The sequence below is a fragment of the Lissotriton helveticus genome, chromosome 6 (assembly GCF_964261635.1).
Source record: "Lissotriton helveticus chromosome 6, aLisHel1.1, whole genome shotgun sequence".
Lineage (NCBI taxonomy): Eukaryota > Metazoa > Chordata > Amphibia > Caudata > Salamandridae > Lissotriton > Lissotriton helveticus.
In genome coordinates this window covers 1878910568-1878927054 of record NC_136067.1, presented here as the reverse complement: position 1 = coordinate 1878927054, position 16487 = coordinate 1878910568, and the positions used below count along the sequence as shown (strand labels likewise).

General features: G+C 48.3%; 1 pseudogene across 1 annotated transcript in view; it reads right to left on the bottom strand.

The window, feature by feature from the left end:
* The window catches only part of LOC144763840 (mitochondrial amidoxime-reducing component 1-like), a 234068-nt pseudogene that overhangs the window by 21775 nt on the left and 195806 nt on the right, over positions 1-16487 (bottom strand). The window contains exon 3 of the transcript XR_013596265.1: positions 3176-3341. The product of XR_013596265.1 is annotated as a mitochondrial amidoxime-reducing component 1-like (transcript). The remainder of the gene's footprint in view (positions 1-3175; positions 3342-16487) is intronic.

Below are 16487 nucleotides of genomic sequence, written 5' to 3'. Positions count from 1 at the left end.
ATAAGCTGGAGAAGGTTCAAAACCCCACAGATTGCTTCACACGAGTGCCATTAAAGCGTCACAGTGCAACGTCTAATGCAGTTGAAGAGTATATCAATCTCATAGTAAAGTCTAGCACTCATGCAGCTCTATCCTTTGAGCAGCTCACTGCTGCTACCAACACAGGAGACATGTTCGCACTCAAGAAGGTATTGTAGTAAGAGGTTTGGGAATTGTCATATCAGAGATCTTGAGGCAGCAAGTCACTGAGCTGGCACACAAAGGACATTGTAACAAGGAAGAAGCAGTGAAACCCCTTGATGCAGCATATTGACACTCAAGACTTGCCATATAAGGTGTCCTTGGGGAGTGCCTTTAAACCATATCATCTGGCCAGTGGGCAATCTCAATGAACTTTTACTGATCCCACTTTAACTAACCAGTATTGAACAGTCTTGTCCAGTGCTGTGGGGTTAAATCATGTACTCATTAAATGTTTAAGTGATCCCTTTTCATGACACGTTTAAAGTCTATCATCTATGTTGGAATTATAATAAAAAGTTTGTGATTAAATTCACGGGTCAAGTTTAATTATTTTCCTTGTCCTTGATTCTAAAAAAGAAGTTGGTTAAATATTACAGCTAGATCTTGTTTGTGTATAGGCCTGGGCGGTAAATTCCGTTCCGCTCGGGGAATTTGCGGAAATTGGGTCATTTCGCGTTCCGCTGAGAACGCGAAATTGCCCAAAATTCTGCGTTCCGCAACTTCGCAAAATTGTGTGCTTGTTCGCTTTCTAAATATGCGGGTTTGCGAGATATTTCCCCCCGAGCACGCAAACAGCAATTGCAAACAGGAAAAAAGCATCCAGAACAAGAAATTCTGCGTGTTCGCGGAATTTCTGCATGTTCGCAGAGATTTTTTACCGTTTCGCGGGGATATATGTAACGCGATTACGCAAATTCTGCCCACCCCTACTTATGTACAAAATTATTAGTGGCCCCTTCTAGCTGTTTAGGGGCCCAACCCCCTGGTACGTCACATTTAGTAAGTTGGCATTTTCTTGCCTTAGCCATTTGGGGCCTGCAGCTTGTCCCTGGTTCACATGACTGTGTGTAGGTGATGGGTGGGGTTTGGGTAATCCTTCTAGACAGTCGAACAATGGGGAACTTAGGTGTAATTGAATGAGCCATCACTCGCAGGATGGGAGGGAGGAACTAGGCACAACCCACTTACAACTGCATAGGCTGTGTCCTACCTCCAAAATAAAGACTGAATAACCCCTGTAGTTAGGTCAGGATCCAGGGTCAGGAAGGCAGGGCATCTGTGCACTTCAAAGGCCTGCCTCTAGAAGCTTTGCCCCACTTCAAAGGCACAACTGTGTATAAATACTGAACCTCAGACGCCACCTCTTCAGTACACTTCTGGACACTTCTCGACCTGGGGATACTCTGACAGGAAGAAGGACTGCTGTGCTGCTACAATGGCTACCACTTAGCTGGGCTGCTGCTCTAAAGGAACTGCTTCCCTTCTGTGCTGACCTGATGCCTATCGCCCTCTTGCCCGGGGAAGAACTGGACCTGCAACTTCAACTTGAACCCAGGATCCCCGAGTGATTCCAAGGGCTAATCTACTGGCCTCCCGAGTTGAGCCTCAGGGACATAAAAGACTCTCCAAACAGCTCCTGGGAACAACTGCAGCGAATTCCCAACCCCCATGTGGTGACTCTCAAGCTCACTGGCTCTTACATTAAGCTTTCCAGCTCTATGCAAACACAAATGGGCTTGCTTACACCAATACTGCACCGCTCGCATCAAAATCCAATGCGAGCCGCCAACACTCTTTCTCTTCACACAGCAGCATTGACAGCCAGCGGGGGGACCACCAAACTCCATCCCGCCAATCCACGACACCCGGTTTACTCTTTGCACCATGCGGACAACCGCCTGACACTCTTCTTGCTCTCCACGACACACTCTCCAACACAAACAGGACTCTTGACACCAAACTTGAGAAGGTAAAACCTCAGCTGGACTAATCTGAGACCATATCCACCCCTTGATCCATCATACAATTCATACCTCTAGTTTTACTGTTTGGATTTTGTCATTGTTTTATTTATTACATTTTGCTGTATTTTTTCAACCTGGTGTGAAATCTTTTTTTGTGATGTTTCACTGTTTAACTGTTTGAAATGTGTCATTAATACTTTAGACATTGCCTCTACGTTAAGCCAGACTGCTCTGTGCCAAGCTACTAGGGAATTGAGCACAGGTTTATTTGTGGTTGGCTTATGCCTTACCCTGCCGAGGATTGTGATTGCTGCTTGACCAGCACTCGCACCCCAGTCAACCAGCAACCCAGTTTCACACAGGCCTTTAATAAGATTGTGTCTAAAGCTTCATATTTAATCAAAGGTACCTTGATATCTGCTACAATGGCTGTGGAAGGTATCCTCTCTTCTGACCCCTAAAGACATATAGGTTTCAGTCCAGATAGAAAACCTGCTTGCTCTTTGGAACTTCTCTTTTGGGGCTGGTGAGGAAGATGAGGCTGCAGGAAAGGGAAACGGTGAAGCCAACTGAAGCTGGACATTTATACTGCCTGTTGTCTGTGGAAAATCTTCACTTTGGCAGGACTGTGCAGTAGAACCTCTGGTCAAAGAAAGCTGTTGTTGCTGAAAATAATTTTAGATATTTTGCCCTGGAACGGAACAGTAGATGTGGGAAGCCATTGTATCTTGAAACCAGCCGAACTGTTCCAGAAGGGTACCACAAATGTTTCTTTCTAAACCAAGTTTCCTTGGAAGTATTGCTTTCTTTTAATGTCCAAAACAAATGCAGTGTTGTCTCCAGTTAGCCATTTGTGAGAACCACATGCAGTACATTTCTGTGTTTGATTATGCTTCCTAAAACTGACTTTTCTTTTTAATAAAAATTCCAATTAATCTTCTTAACAACCTTTGATCTATACATCAGATTCCTTCCCTTTTACTGGCATTTTGCTTAATAAGGACCATATATATTGGACTTGCATTTGGTAGAAGTGGTTGCAATTTGTGCACCAAATTTAAACTACTGCATTGGTATTTTTGGAACCAGACATTATTTGCAGGGAAGTCTTTGCACAATCTAGCCTGAATTTAGAAGCAAACAAGTGCATACTAAGCACAGTATGCCTTTCACAAGCAAGACATCACCTTATCATTGCGACGGTAAAGAGCAAACTCTTCTTTTGAATTTCTTGGCTTCATGTGATGCTCAAACTGCACCAGTCTATATGGTTCACTCCCCTTCAAGAAGGCATTAATCTAGCGGGCAGTCTCATCTCCACAGTCTTTACCTTGGATTTTGTGTCCAAACACCCTGCAATAAAAAAAAGACATTTGTGTGAGAGTTCATAATTTTCTACAGCTTGACAAAACGTATTCAGCAAACTCTGAGAACCTTACAATATCTTCAGAATAGTCAGTATACTTAAAAAATTGACATTTTGCTATTTTTAGGTCAAGCCTAGACTGCGCAGCTGTCAGATGACTTGTTGTATGTACTTTGTGGGGTCTGACCCATACCAAGGTTTGGATTGGCTTATGTATACATCATTCCAAAATCAAAGTCTGCAAATGGCTTAAAGTTGGTGCATGCCCCACCATTTTCTTACAAGTTAACTCCCATGGAGTATTGCCTAGGGAACGAGCAGTGCTGTGCACATGCTTGTTTTCCTTTCCTTGCCTGTAAAGTGTGTGCTTGCTTTTAACTGCTTATAATGGAGGTGGGGCTTCTTTTAACTGGAGTGGTGGACATGTTTTGGTTAGCTGGAGGGGCGGCTCTACTTTCAGGCATCGGAACGATGTGGCACAGAGACACAGCATGGCAGCTGATTCCAGACACAGAAACGCGGTATGGGAGCTGAGTCTAGCATGCATGGAGGCATTGCAAGGAAGTACTTAAACCATTGTTGAAGTGATTGTTTAATTAAGTGATTACACCTGCTGAACATTTGAATGAGTGTCTCTGTTTAACTCCTTTATGTGTTTCGCCTCTTGTTTAAAGTTTCTGGGTTTTTTCTCGCTCCTATGACGCGCACACAGTCGGAACAAGCTTTGTGCCTCAGGCAATTTAAATCAGCCACACAGCAATATGGACACATTGTGGGCCATTTGTGAAACCAGAAGCATACTGCATATCCTCATTATTGCGTGCTTTTCTGTATTGCCAGTTCGTGAGATTTATCGAGTTGTAGTGTTGGGGCAGAGAATTGGATGTACGGCTTCTGGGCTGCTATACAGGGGGGTAGGAGTCATAGGCGGTTCGACTCATTAACAGGTAAGTATTTGACTTACAATCCCAGTCTCTGTGGGTTTTCACCAACACTGGGCAAGGTTCCATTTCAGGTGGGTACTGCACCACCAGCAGCACTGGGGTAGCCGGCTGCAGAAGTCACTGGGTCCAATTTAAATCAACTAAGGCTGGGGGCACCTAGAAAAGGCATGGTTTGCAGTTAAGTACCCACGGTTTCAGGCCACAGGCTTCGGGGGTTAAGATCAGCACAGAGGGGGCCATAAAGCAGTACCAAAGCTACACCATCAGTGGTACAAGGACGGCCAGGTGCAGGGTGCAAAATTGCCATTGGGCGCCCTATGCATTTCAATCAAGGTTGTCGGTCGCACAAAAAAGGCTGCAGGCTCGGACCAGGAGGATGGCTGAAGATGACCACAGGCTGGGCAGGTAAGTTTGAGGGATGGGGTAGGTCAAGGCACCGTCTGTAGAGCTTCCCAAGGATGGAGGGCTGAAATGCAGCAGTACCTTTTTGTGGAAGATCTTCTGGGTTGGAGATGGTCATGGTCAGGGGGGCCCTTTGCTTAGAGGCTTCAGACAACTTTGTGGGGTCCAGGATAGGTCATCTACTGATGGAGACGAGGTCAGAATTGATGGGGAGACTTCACTGCATAGGTGAGCCACTCGAACTCAGGCTGTGGGCCTCAGCTGCAGAGTGGGTAGGGGACGCGGATCTGAAGTCCTTGAAGATGAAGTTTTTCTGGACAGGGCCGCTGTCCTCAGGAGATCTGGTCTTTATTGAAGAGTGGCAGTCTTCCTAGGCTTCTTTGAAGTTGCAGATATCGTCTTCTTCGCAGGCTCGAGTAGCAGGAGACAGGCCAAGTCAGCAGGGTTCTTCTTGCTCTGCTGCACAGCAAACTCTTCGTCAGTATTCTTAGGTTGCAGGATTCTAAAGATCAAGGTTCAGGGAAGCACCTAAATACTGAATTTAGGGGTGTTACAGGTACTGACAGATGGTAGCCAAAGGACTACTTGCCCTTAGGGTGACACCCTCTGAATGTGCCCTCCCCCTAACCTGATTGGGTGGAATCCTTCCATTCAAGATGGAGGATTTCATAAGGGAGTGTGAGGTTACATTGGTCCAGGGCACCTTACGGGGGGTCCTGGCAGAGAGGGGACACACCTCTCCTGACTACTAATATTCAAGCTGACCTTGCCACCAAAAGTGGGACAAGGTCAGTGGGCATCTCCACAAGCTGGAGAGGCCCTGGCCAGCATATCAAAGGGAAGGAAGCTTTTGAGGCTCACCACCCTGAATGCTGTTCCTGCTGTGGGGCATGTGTGAAGTACCTCCACCCCAAGCAGCCTTTACCCCTGACCCATTATAGCACAAGAGCTTCTACCTCAGGGGGTCCGAAACATGTGTGTGGCAGGCTGGTGCAAATCAGTAAGCTGTACATTAGGGTGTTAGTCATTTTTCAGGGGGCATCTCTAAGATTCCCTCTGAGTGCATTTTGTAATAAATCAAACATTGGCATCAGTGTGGGTTTATTTTGCTGAGGAGTTTGATACCAATCCCCTTAGCATTCAGTAAAGCCGTCATGGAGCTGCAGAGTTCATAATGACAAACACCCATCATATGTACTCAATATGACTCCACTCCACTTACAATGTTTGAGAATGACACAGAAACTGTAGGAGCACATTGTTCATGCAGATGTGCCCTCACCTGTGGTATAGTGCAGCCTGCCTTAGGGTTGTGAGGCCTTCTAGGGGGGTGACTTATCTATGCCACAGGCAGTGGTTGGTGTGCATGGCAAACAGGGATGTGTGCCATGTTGACTGATATGTTTTGTCTGCACCAAAACACACAGTCTACAATGGCAGTGTGTATGTGTTTGGTGAGGGGTCTTTGAGGGTGCCACAATACATGCTGCAGCCCTTAGAGATCCTTTCTGGTCACAAGGCCCTTGCTAAATTCGCTACCTTTTTCAAGGGACTTGCATGTGAGCCAGAGGTGTGCCAATTGTGGAAAAAAAAGGTACAGTTTTAGGAAAGAGCACAGGCCCTGGGAACCTAATTGGCAGGGACCGGGGACACTATCAGTCAACGTCCATCTAAGAAACTCACAATAGGGACCACGATATCACCAGGAGGACAATGTCGCAGACACTCTGTTGTGCTGCAAAGTACCAAGAAACCTCCAAAACACCAATATACTTTGCCTATTTTCACCTTTCTTTGCCCTCTATTCACAAGGTCATTAAGAAACTCAGCTTAAAGATGATGAATGAGTTTAAAATTTCTTAATATTGAGTTCATGATTGGTAACTCAATTGCATTTTTGAGTTCATCATGGTTCAATTGCTTTTCGTTTTATACATACTTATACCCAGGAATCATGGTCCATCTACTTTAAACAACTTATGATACTTTCCTTGTAATTTTTCTTCCACTGAGCATACAGATGACGACCCACCATAAGGTCAAGGTTAGCAAAAATTCAATCATAACTTTTAAACTTGGCTGACATCATGTTCATGCTAAGCCCCTCGTAGGCTTTCTATTTGCTGCTGAGGAACTGGGAGGTTATAGGGAGTGAAACTAACAGAAAGTATACCAATCTTCTAGAGCCCCATTAACGTTCTGTTCCAGCTGATGTCTTTGTGACCTCTATGGCTTATCCCAGAGGAAATGTGTGAAGTATTTGTACGTACGTACAAACACACCCAGTAACATAGTGAAAACACTACAAAAGGACTCCACATCAGTTTAGAATAATAGCCAATATTTATCTGATTAAAACAAGATCGAAACGACAATAATCCAAAATACAAAAGTCATGGTATGAATTTTCAAAGATAAAATAAAGTTGTAGTTCTTAAAAATCAATGGTTGAGGTAGATCAGGACAAAGTACCCTACATGACTCAAAAATCAAAGACAATGCGAGGCACACAGGAGGTGAAGTGTCGAAAAAGCAGGTGATGTGTTGGGTCTTTACTGCTAGGCAGGAGCGGTGATGCATCGTTTGTGGGGACGATACCTCGATTCCCTACTGCGGTGCGGCATCCATGAAGAAATCAGTGCCCAAGGAGAATGCGTTGCAGGTCAAGTCGCGCAGAGTCGATTCCACTGCATTGAAGCAGGTGCAGTGGCAGCAGGTGCAGTGGCAGAGTCAGACGTGACACTTCACAGATTTTAGTGATGCAGTGTTCCAGACTCGCACAGTGGCAGTTCTTCCGATGCGCTGCAACGAAAAGCTGGGGCCTGCGTTGTAAGCTGCAGTCATTGCATCAAGCAGGGACCATGCTCAAGTGCAGGCAACGGCGATGCGTTTAGCTTTGGAAGTGCTGCGTCTGTTCCAAACGATGCTTGGAGTCGATGCGTGGACTTGGCACCACTTGGCAGAGTAGGACTCACAGCAGAATCCAGGTGAATGCAGGTGAAGTATGAGACTTCTTTAGAGGAGGTAAACTCAAATCAAGCCCCTAGAGAACCTTGGAAGAAGGATGTCAAAAGCAAAGTCTGGGGGGGCGTGGCTAGCAGCCGAAGAGAATGGCGGCTGATTAGGAAGGCTCCCGCATCCCTGCCGTCTATCCTACACAATCCTGTGTCATCAAAAGTTGTAAACCAGCTCTGCAGGTGACCCACCAGCTCTTCGGTCCGCCGCTGCCAACGATGCGGTGAGTGGATTCCTCTGCGGCGAATTAAAAGTGAAACTCTGGCACCCAGCGGCGCTGACACCAACATGGCAGCGCGGTGACTCCGGATTGAGAAAACTCGGTCGGAGTAGAAGCCGTACGCCGGGGACTCCACAGACGACATACCTCAGCACTGGACGTGGAAGCTAATTGCTCCGAATGAGGAACTGAGGGAGAATTGTGGAGCTGCGGCAGCTGATGGGAGGTAACGGGGCGAGCGCCTCGGAGGAGAGGCCACTAATTGTGGTTCCAGCTTTGGCGGCCTGCTAGGCCTGGGCCCGGCCCGACTTAGAGCGCAATATTTGTAACCTGAGAGACGGATGCGAGATGAGCTGCAACTTGGCCTAGGGGCAGGATAAGCATTGGCAGAAGACGATCAGATCGTCCCGTCGCAGCGCCCCTCCTGCTGCATGGGGGGGGATCCAACGCTAGCGCAGCATGCAGTGATGGCCTAGCCGGGGCCAGGGAGCATTCGCAAGTCACTAGTAGTGTGTGTCCCCCCGTGCACCTACTCATCGCCGGCAATCATTGATTGAGAAGCTGTGGCTTAAGACGAGACCTGAGGCAGATGGGCGGGACTGTTTGCAGCGGCGCTGATGCCTGAATTGTTACTGAAAGTGCGATCCCCAAGGCGGAGAGAGACGCTGATACGGGCGGAGAAGGTGCAGAAGGTGAATGGTCAGAGACCTGACAGATGGTGCCCGAGGCCGCGACTATCTGAGGGGACGTGTGATAAAGATAGCGCATGGGGACCTTCCTATGTACCTAGAGCGCCACTACATCCTCTAATAGAGCGACAAACTCCCAGGGGCAGCCTTGGTCCCTGTACAGACTGAGTTGGAACTGTGACAGCAAAAGACGCAACTCTGCCAAGCAAAACGCCCTTGGGAAGACAAGGCAGCATGTGCGCAGTAAGTAGAACCCCAAAGACAGGGTGTGCTCAGACATCGTTGGTGCTTTTGACAGGAAAGATCGCTTGGACACAGTTGGCAAGAGAGGAGGAGTCCTAGGGAAACCTGACAGGCCAACGGCAAGATTGATTTACTCGCTGGGTAGGCGGCTGGTATTACCAGGGCTGTTCCTGGTTTCACTACCTGCTCACAAAACGTACGGTGCAATTATGGTAACAGGCAGAGGTCTGAAGGCAAATGCACAAAACAAGCTAGCTAAATTTGCCTGGGGCAAGTCCGGGAACGAACGTGAAGTACAACATATGGAGGTACCAGGGGATCAGGGGGATCCCAAACAATTGTTGGAGCCCACGCTTCATGACGTCATGGAAGCCATAAGCGGAGTGCGCACTTACCTCGATTCAGTCACAGTGGAAGTGTCCCTCATAAGGGCGGATTTTCACAAAATGGATAAAAGGGTGAAGGAACTCAAAATTGTTGCAACATCACTACAGACTGATACGTCCCAACTCCAAACGCAGGTGCTGAGCTGCAGAGCAGACAGGAGCGGATGGTGCAGCAACTGGATGAGTATGAGGGATGGGCCAGACGAAACTACGTACGTATACTGGGTGTTCCAGAGAGGGCTGAGGGGCCAGCAGCCGACCTCTATGTAGAAGATTTATTAATGACCCACCTGCAACCCAAGAGTCTGTCACGAAACTTCCCGATAGAAAGAGCACATCGGGTACCAGGGGGTAGGCCGAAACATGGGCGCTCCCGAAGCCCATTATAGTCTGTGTCTTCAATTATAGAGATAGAGACATTATATTACAGACAGCACGGTCCAACCCTCCACTTAAGATCGACAACAACAAAGTCACGTTCTTCCCAGACTTCACGGCCAAGGTCAAGGCCCAACGCCGAAGCTTTCAGGCAGTGAAAAAAAGAGCTCCGGGCCCGAGAACTAAAATATGCCATGCTCTTTCCAGCAAAACTCAGAGTGGAATCTGACGTTAAGATGGGGTTCTTCGCTTCACCAGAGGAGGCGGGGACTGGTTGGAGGGATGGCGTAGAGTGGGCGGCCAGCCTCGAAACCATAACGGAGGACTCAGGCCGCACAGAGAGGACAACGGATCTTTGCCGGTGGATTAAATACTGAGAGTCACGTTAGAAGTGTGTTGATCTAAAAACTCACCGTAAACGAAACTCAGTCTCCTCACTACTCCCACGCAGCGGATTACAGCGCTGCCGAGGGAACTCACCCAAACAACTCTTGGCGCCATCACCGCCGCACCCTAGGGCCACGCCCCTTTTCAGAGGCCACGCCCCGAGACTACAAAAGACGCTAATGCCCAGCGTCATTTAGAAGATTACACCTCCTGAGGCGGAAGCCGGGAGCAGTACGAAGCGAGCACTTTAATTTTAAACCTTGAGAGTCACGAATGAAGTGTGTTGTTGTTTTTAAATACTGAGAGTCACGTTAGAAGTGTGTTGATCTAAAAACTCACCGTAAACGAAACTCAGTCTCCTCACTACTCCCACGCAGCGGATTACAGCGCTGCCGAGGGAACACGTCCAAACAACTCTTGGCACCATCACCGCCGCACCCTAGGGTGACGCCCTTTTTCAGAGGCCACGCCCCTCCTTCCCAGCGCCTACACCCTATAAACTATGTGCATATTTCGAACGCGCAGCGGGCGCGACGTTTGCGTGCCGAAGGCGCGCCTAAGGCAAGCCCGTCTGCGCCCGTCCGCGCCAGCTCCGTGCCTAGGGCCAGTTATGCTGCCAATACTCAACCCGCACTGAGACTAACATGGACCAGGTCACAGCTTTTACACCTTGGTAAGAGATCCTGCACTCCCACTACTGTATGCAACCTCCCTCTATCTAGCCCACCCCGATACAAATGTCATAACTGCCAGTTCACTCTGCACCCCCCTTGGACCTGCCCACAGGGCCCCACCATTAGCCGCCCTTCTCCCATTAAAACCCACTCTATGGGTCTGGTGAACTGTCACTCCCTACCTTGTCACGCCAGTGATATTTGGTTACTTCTCTCGTCCACCTCCTGGGACGCACTATTTCTTACAGAGACCTGGGTCAAAGACTCCTCTAACCCAGACATCTCTCTCGCCGTACCCACCGGCTACCACTTCACTGGATTAGGCCGTGAAGGCTCCAAAGCAGGTGGAGGAATTGCAGTAATTTTAAAGAACCACCTAAAAATCACTTCGAGGAAAATCACAAAGATAAAGCCCATTGAAGCTTTATACTTCTCGGTCACGGACTCTACGTCTGCCATTGCCTCAGGGATCCTGGTATACAACCCCCCGAACACCCCCCAATCTGCCTTCACTGAGCTATTGGCAGTCACAGCAGATCTCTCTATCAAACATCCCCACTTCATGGTACTGGGAGATTTCAATCTCCACGTTGATATAAGCAGTTGCAACCGCGCCTCCTATTTCCTAGAATCCATGGAAAACCTAAATGTGACACAAAGAGTTAAGGGCCCCACTCATACTGCAGGTCACACCCTAGACCTTATCTTTGCTAACCACGAAAAACTAAAAACCCTCCAAACCCTACCTTTAACATGGTCAGACCATTCTCTAATCCCATTTGAGGTATCCTCTTCCCAAACTATCAACAAGGAGTCTGCCATTAGAACACAAGGCAGAAAATGGCACAAGATATCATGCTCTACCCTAGGACAACTATACCATAACAGCTTAAATTCTCCTCCGGATGACCTCAATGAAGCGGTCCGTATATTTAGCAATGATCTCACGACTGCTTTAAGAAATTAGCCCAGCTACAAACTGTGGAAAATTAGTGCGTTTTGGTGAACATTATCTGCGCCATCTTGCCTCTTCCCTGATGCCACACTTTTGTCGTGCGCGCCCGCCATTTTAAGATGCCCCGATCAGAACAAACCCTTTTGCATGCCGCTGGCCCCTGACATAGCCCTTTGCCTTCGCTAAGCCTGCACGCTGACCACCCCCTGCTTGCACCTGCCTTGAGTCATAAACCCCTCTTCGGCGCTGCTCTGCCCCAGGCCCTCATCCTGTTCCCAGCGCGACACCTCCCTGCTTTCCTTTCATGATCTCCGGCCCTTAGATGCAAACCCCCTTTTTCCCCGTGTGCCCGTTTTTTCCTCCCCGTTCCCAAGCCGACACCCAGCTCTGCCGATACCATCCTTGCCCCTCCCCGTACAATAGAAAGCTTCCCCCATCAAAGAATCCCCGGGTTGATCAAAGCCCCCCACCCCATGAGATCCGATCAAACTCCCCACATTCCGTGAATCGGCGGATTATCCAGCTGCGCGATGCTCATCACCTGTTGTGACTAGGGTGGGGACTTTAACTGTAAATGTGTGTGGGAACGGGCCCAAAGGGGAGTTCCGAGAATGTCTTTTCCGTATATCAAAGCTTTAAACATGTATGTGTAATCTGCAATAAAGTCATAAATGTGGATATAAGAGGCCAGGCCTCAGAAATACAGTTAGAGCACCTCAGAACGATACCTTCTGTCCGTTTCGTTGTGTTCTCCTCCGGAGAGAATAAAAAAACCTTGTTTCCTGCTTTCCAGTCTCCAGCGCCTGCCTCTTCATTGATTTAAATAACTAGAGGGTCACAGAGGCAATACCGCCGGGCAAATATCGATTGTCCCCGACCCGATTGAACTTTTTACAATTGGCGTCCCAAGCGTGGGGCCCATCAGCGACTCGTGGATCCAGTGGGAGAGGTCCCGACGACAGAGTGAACGACTGCAACGATCGGGAGAGCTCTTGCCCAATAGACCCTCGTCTGGCAGCCGATCATCCGAACTTCACTAGTTCCGAACAGACCTCTCTCGAGTGATCTACGGTCCTGACTGGGAACCATCAGGAGTGCCGTGAGAAATACGAGAAAAAGAGGACGATCGGGCGCTGGATTCGGAAGACAAGAAACTGTCCACATGGTCCGGGTAAGGTCGTGTTGCCACGACAAGTTGCGAAATTTGTTTTGATTGCTTGATTGTTCAAAATACTAGTATTGCTTTGTTTATTTTTATTTGGAGATTCACTGTCTGCAAACGGAGAAGCAACAGGCTCTCTCTCCCTTTGCAAGCAGTGGAGGATAGGTAGGGTAGCAGCCGTGCTTGTTCTTTTTCTCCCCCACTCAATAATTGCTTGAAACTGAACTGTTGTTCACAAAACTATTGTTTCCTGGAGATTCCCTGTCTGCAAGCAGGGAAGAGACCATCCTTTTTGCAGATAGTGAAAAGGGTAGGTAACGCAGATCTTTGCGGTCCTACTCATTCTCCCCATTGTTATTTTGTTGGTCTTTTGTTTTTTTTTGGATCCATGAGGTATTCACTACCTGCAAACAACGTAGAATAGAAATATTCTGTCTAGTCTTTGCACCTAGTGATAAGATAGGCAGTGCTGACTTCTTAGTCCCTCGTTACGAGCCGTCATGTCTGTCTTCTCCCCATTGATAAATAGCCTGTTTAGCCCGGACCGGGTGTTAGAGGTGGACCATATAGCTCCACTAGAAGGCACCCCTAATAAGGACATGTTCATAAACTATGGGTTAGTCACCATAGCTTATAATAAATTATGGCACAGGTATACCGAAGATAGCCAAGACAAACAGTGGCCACTGGCAGGATCCTTTGACCTTGATAAAATAGAAACGTTAGAAATAGCCCTTCGAAATAATAAGACGACGCCAATTATGCTCGACAGTCTCGGTATGTGGCGCAGAGAGGCTACGAAACGACAGAGAAAAGACGAGGATAAACCAAGTAGGGAAACATACCGACAGGACAACCCCAGGACACCGCTACCCACAACTTATCCCCCGACACTATGCAAAGGACGACCAGACTTAGGGTCAGACCAATGCGCTTTTTGTAGGTATGTCGGACACTGGAAAGCCCAATGCCCGACTCTACTGAGCGTGAGTAAAGGCAAAGGGCCGACAAGAACGACAGACCGACAGTACGAGAAAAGGCGCGAGACAGAGAAGAACCCGACTTACATAGACAGACCAGACAGAACCACCACGTTTGATTATGCCCGATGGCACAGATTTCGCCAGGAAAATCTCAGCGGCATGCTCAAGTTCTCCTAGGTCGGGCAATGTCAAGACGGGAACCCAGCCTCGTTTAAAATTCAAAGACGGAAAGAGATAATTATGACCAATAACTGTTTTTATATTTGTCTTGGGTCTTTGTATGTCGTACTTGTACTGTCCCCCGTCTTAGTTCGTGTGTATGTAATGTACAAATCTGCGTCATCCCTCTACACGTGTTTCCGTGTTACTCGACCCCTGTTAGCAGAAACTTAGCATAAAAGCAACCTGGAAAGAAAGAAATGATAAAACAAAATCCGTAGACCATTAATAAACTTGAACTTTTAATTTAACACAACAAACAAGGAATAATAACGATAAACTGTAGAAAATGAAAGTCAAATAGAACATTCGCCCCCCCCCCATTCTGGAACCTTCCAAAGTAGGGTAGGGTTACGGCTACGCCCAACCAACGGCAACCCATATAAGGCGAGCCCCGCCGCCAACTCTTGGTCAGGAAATCTTAACGTATGGGGGAGCCGGAGGAGAGGCAGGAGCCCGCAGCCTGGGCATTTGCAGGTAGCCCCGCCACATGTCTCCTTGGCCGGCCGCAACGGGCCTGGAAAGACTAAGGTAGTCCCGCCACATGTCAAGAGGAGAGCGAGGCACCTCTTCCTTTTCTCTTCCGTCACAGCCGCAGCAGTCCTGGACGGCGGGATGTCCTGCACGTACCTCCACAACAATTTGTCCAAGTTGGGCTGGGAGGGAGAGGCGACGCGGACGAGCCTCTCCCACCTCCACCGGTAGGAGGTTTCCCAGCCCCCAGCCCGACGCCGAACACCCCCAGTCAGGCGATGGTGCCCATACTTCCACAGCACCGGACACACCATGGTGGCACCCCAGTACTTGCGCAGCACCGAACGTACAATGGTGGCACCCCAGTATTTGCGCAGCACCGAACGTACAATGGTGGCACTTGGGGAACACCGGATGTGGAGAGGCCTTCATGCGGGGCGATGAAAAGGAGCGGCATGGAGTGCACCGGGAGAAGGAGACGATGTGAACGAGTCTCCCTCGCCCCCCCAGGTGGGGGCATCACAGCTGCACCCCAGCTGGACGTCCCGCTCTCACAAAACAGGGACCTCTTCCTTTCACTCCGAAGGGTCTCTTCCATTCTTGCAAACTCGACGAGAGTGGCCCCTGTAGGGCCTCAAAATGGCGTCTGGATCCGCTGGAAGGCGGGCCCCGGCCACTAGAGTAACTTTGGCCAGCCGTATAACTCGAACATTTGTCCCATGGAGCACGAGCCCCCATCTCCGACAGCATCTCCGCAGCCTTGAAGATCATACAAAGGTCCCCGGCGGAGCCTTCGGCCTTTGCAGGTTTCCGGTAAGGGACGGCTGCCTCGATCGCCAACGAAACTAACATGACATTGCCACACCTTCTGTTAGCGTGAATTCTAGAACTGCCGAAAAGGACTCTGGTCCAAACTGCCAGTAATGGAAACATTTCCCCCTGATGCTGCTTCCGGACTGTGCCGGCCCCGCCCAAAATGGCGCTGGTATCAATCGGAACTTACGAACACCTCGTGGTGTTCCTTCGCACTAATATAAACTTGATGTTCTGAGATTTTTGTGATCCTTTGTACACTTGGCTAGAAAAGACAAGGAGAGCTCACTCGACGAACAATATGAAAGAATCCCCATTACAAATGTTGATTACAAATGTACACTGTATTATATTTTTATAACCGATGTAAACCCCATTTACGACGCACACGTACGGTATGCATATAGGAAATCTGATTACAACTATTGTGATTATGCTTCTAAATTATGAAAATATATGCCCCCGAACCCCCAGCCAATTAATAGACGTTTTAGTCTCTTACAAATGAATGAGTAAAACTTTCCGATGTTTTTATTGTTGCAAACGACACCCCCCACTGTACGCACTTTAGCCATTGCCACGGCCGACCAAATACGACCACACCCTCCTAATCCATATGCTGAAATGAATTTGCAAAATAAAGTCTTTTAAACTATGGACGGGTATTGCATGCTTTATTTTAAAACAATATGGGATGGGTAGGAAAGTTCTTTTTCTGTGCACCCTACTCTGCTCTCTCTTTAAGGTTAAAGGAAGATGGTTGCCCAGCCCTGGAGGACGGATCGGATCGACAACACGACACTCCGCCTTAAAAGTACGCGACTGACTCATGAACTCTCGCGTAGAGGAAGACCGTGACTTCCAAGGATGGGTAAAACGAATGGTGTAAATGAGGGAATGTAAAAGGAGGGTGAAATGAAATAATGTAAATATTGTAAAGTACAACGTTCCAAAGTAGCAGGGACCCAAGAACCGAAGAACTTTAGAACGCCACGGCGTTGAAAGAGGTTTAAGGATCCCGATAGTGAGATATATCCTTTGACTAGATACCTCGCACTAGGCACCTCTGGTTTCCTTTTTATGTTTCCCCGCACACGCCCTACATGAACACACTACCCCCCCTCGACTCCGAAAACCATATCCCCGGGGACCCTGCCCCAAGGAGGAAAGACGAGTAAGAGGTAAGTAA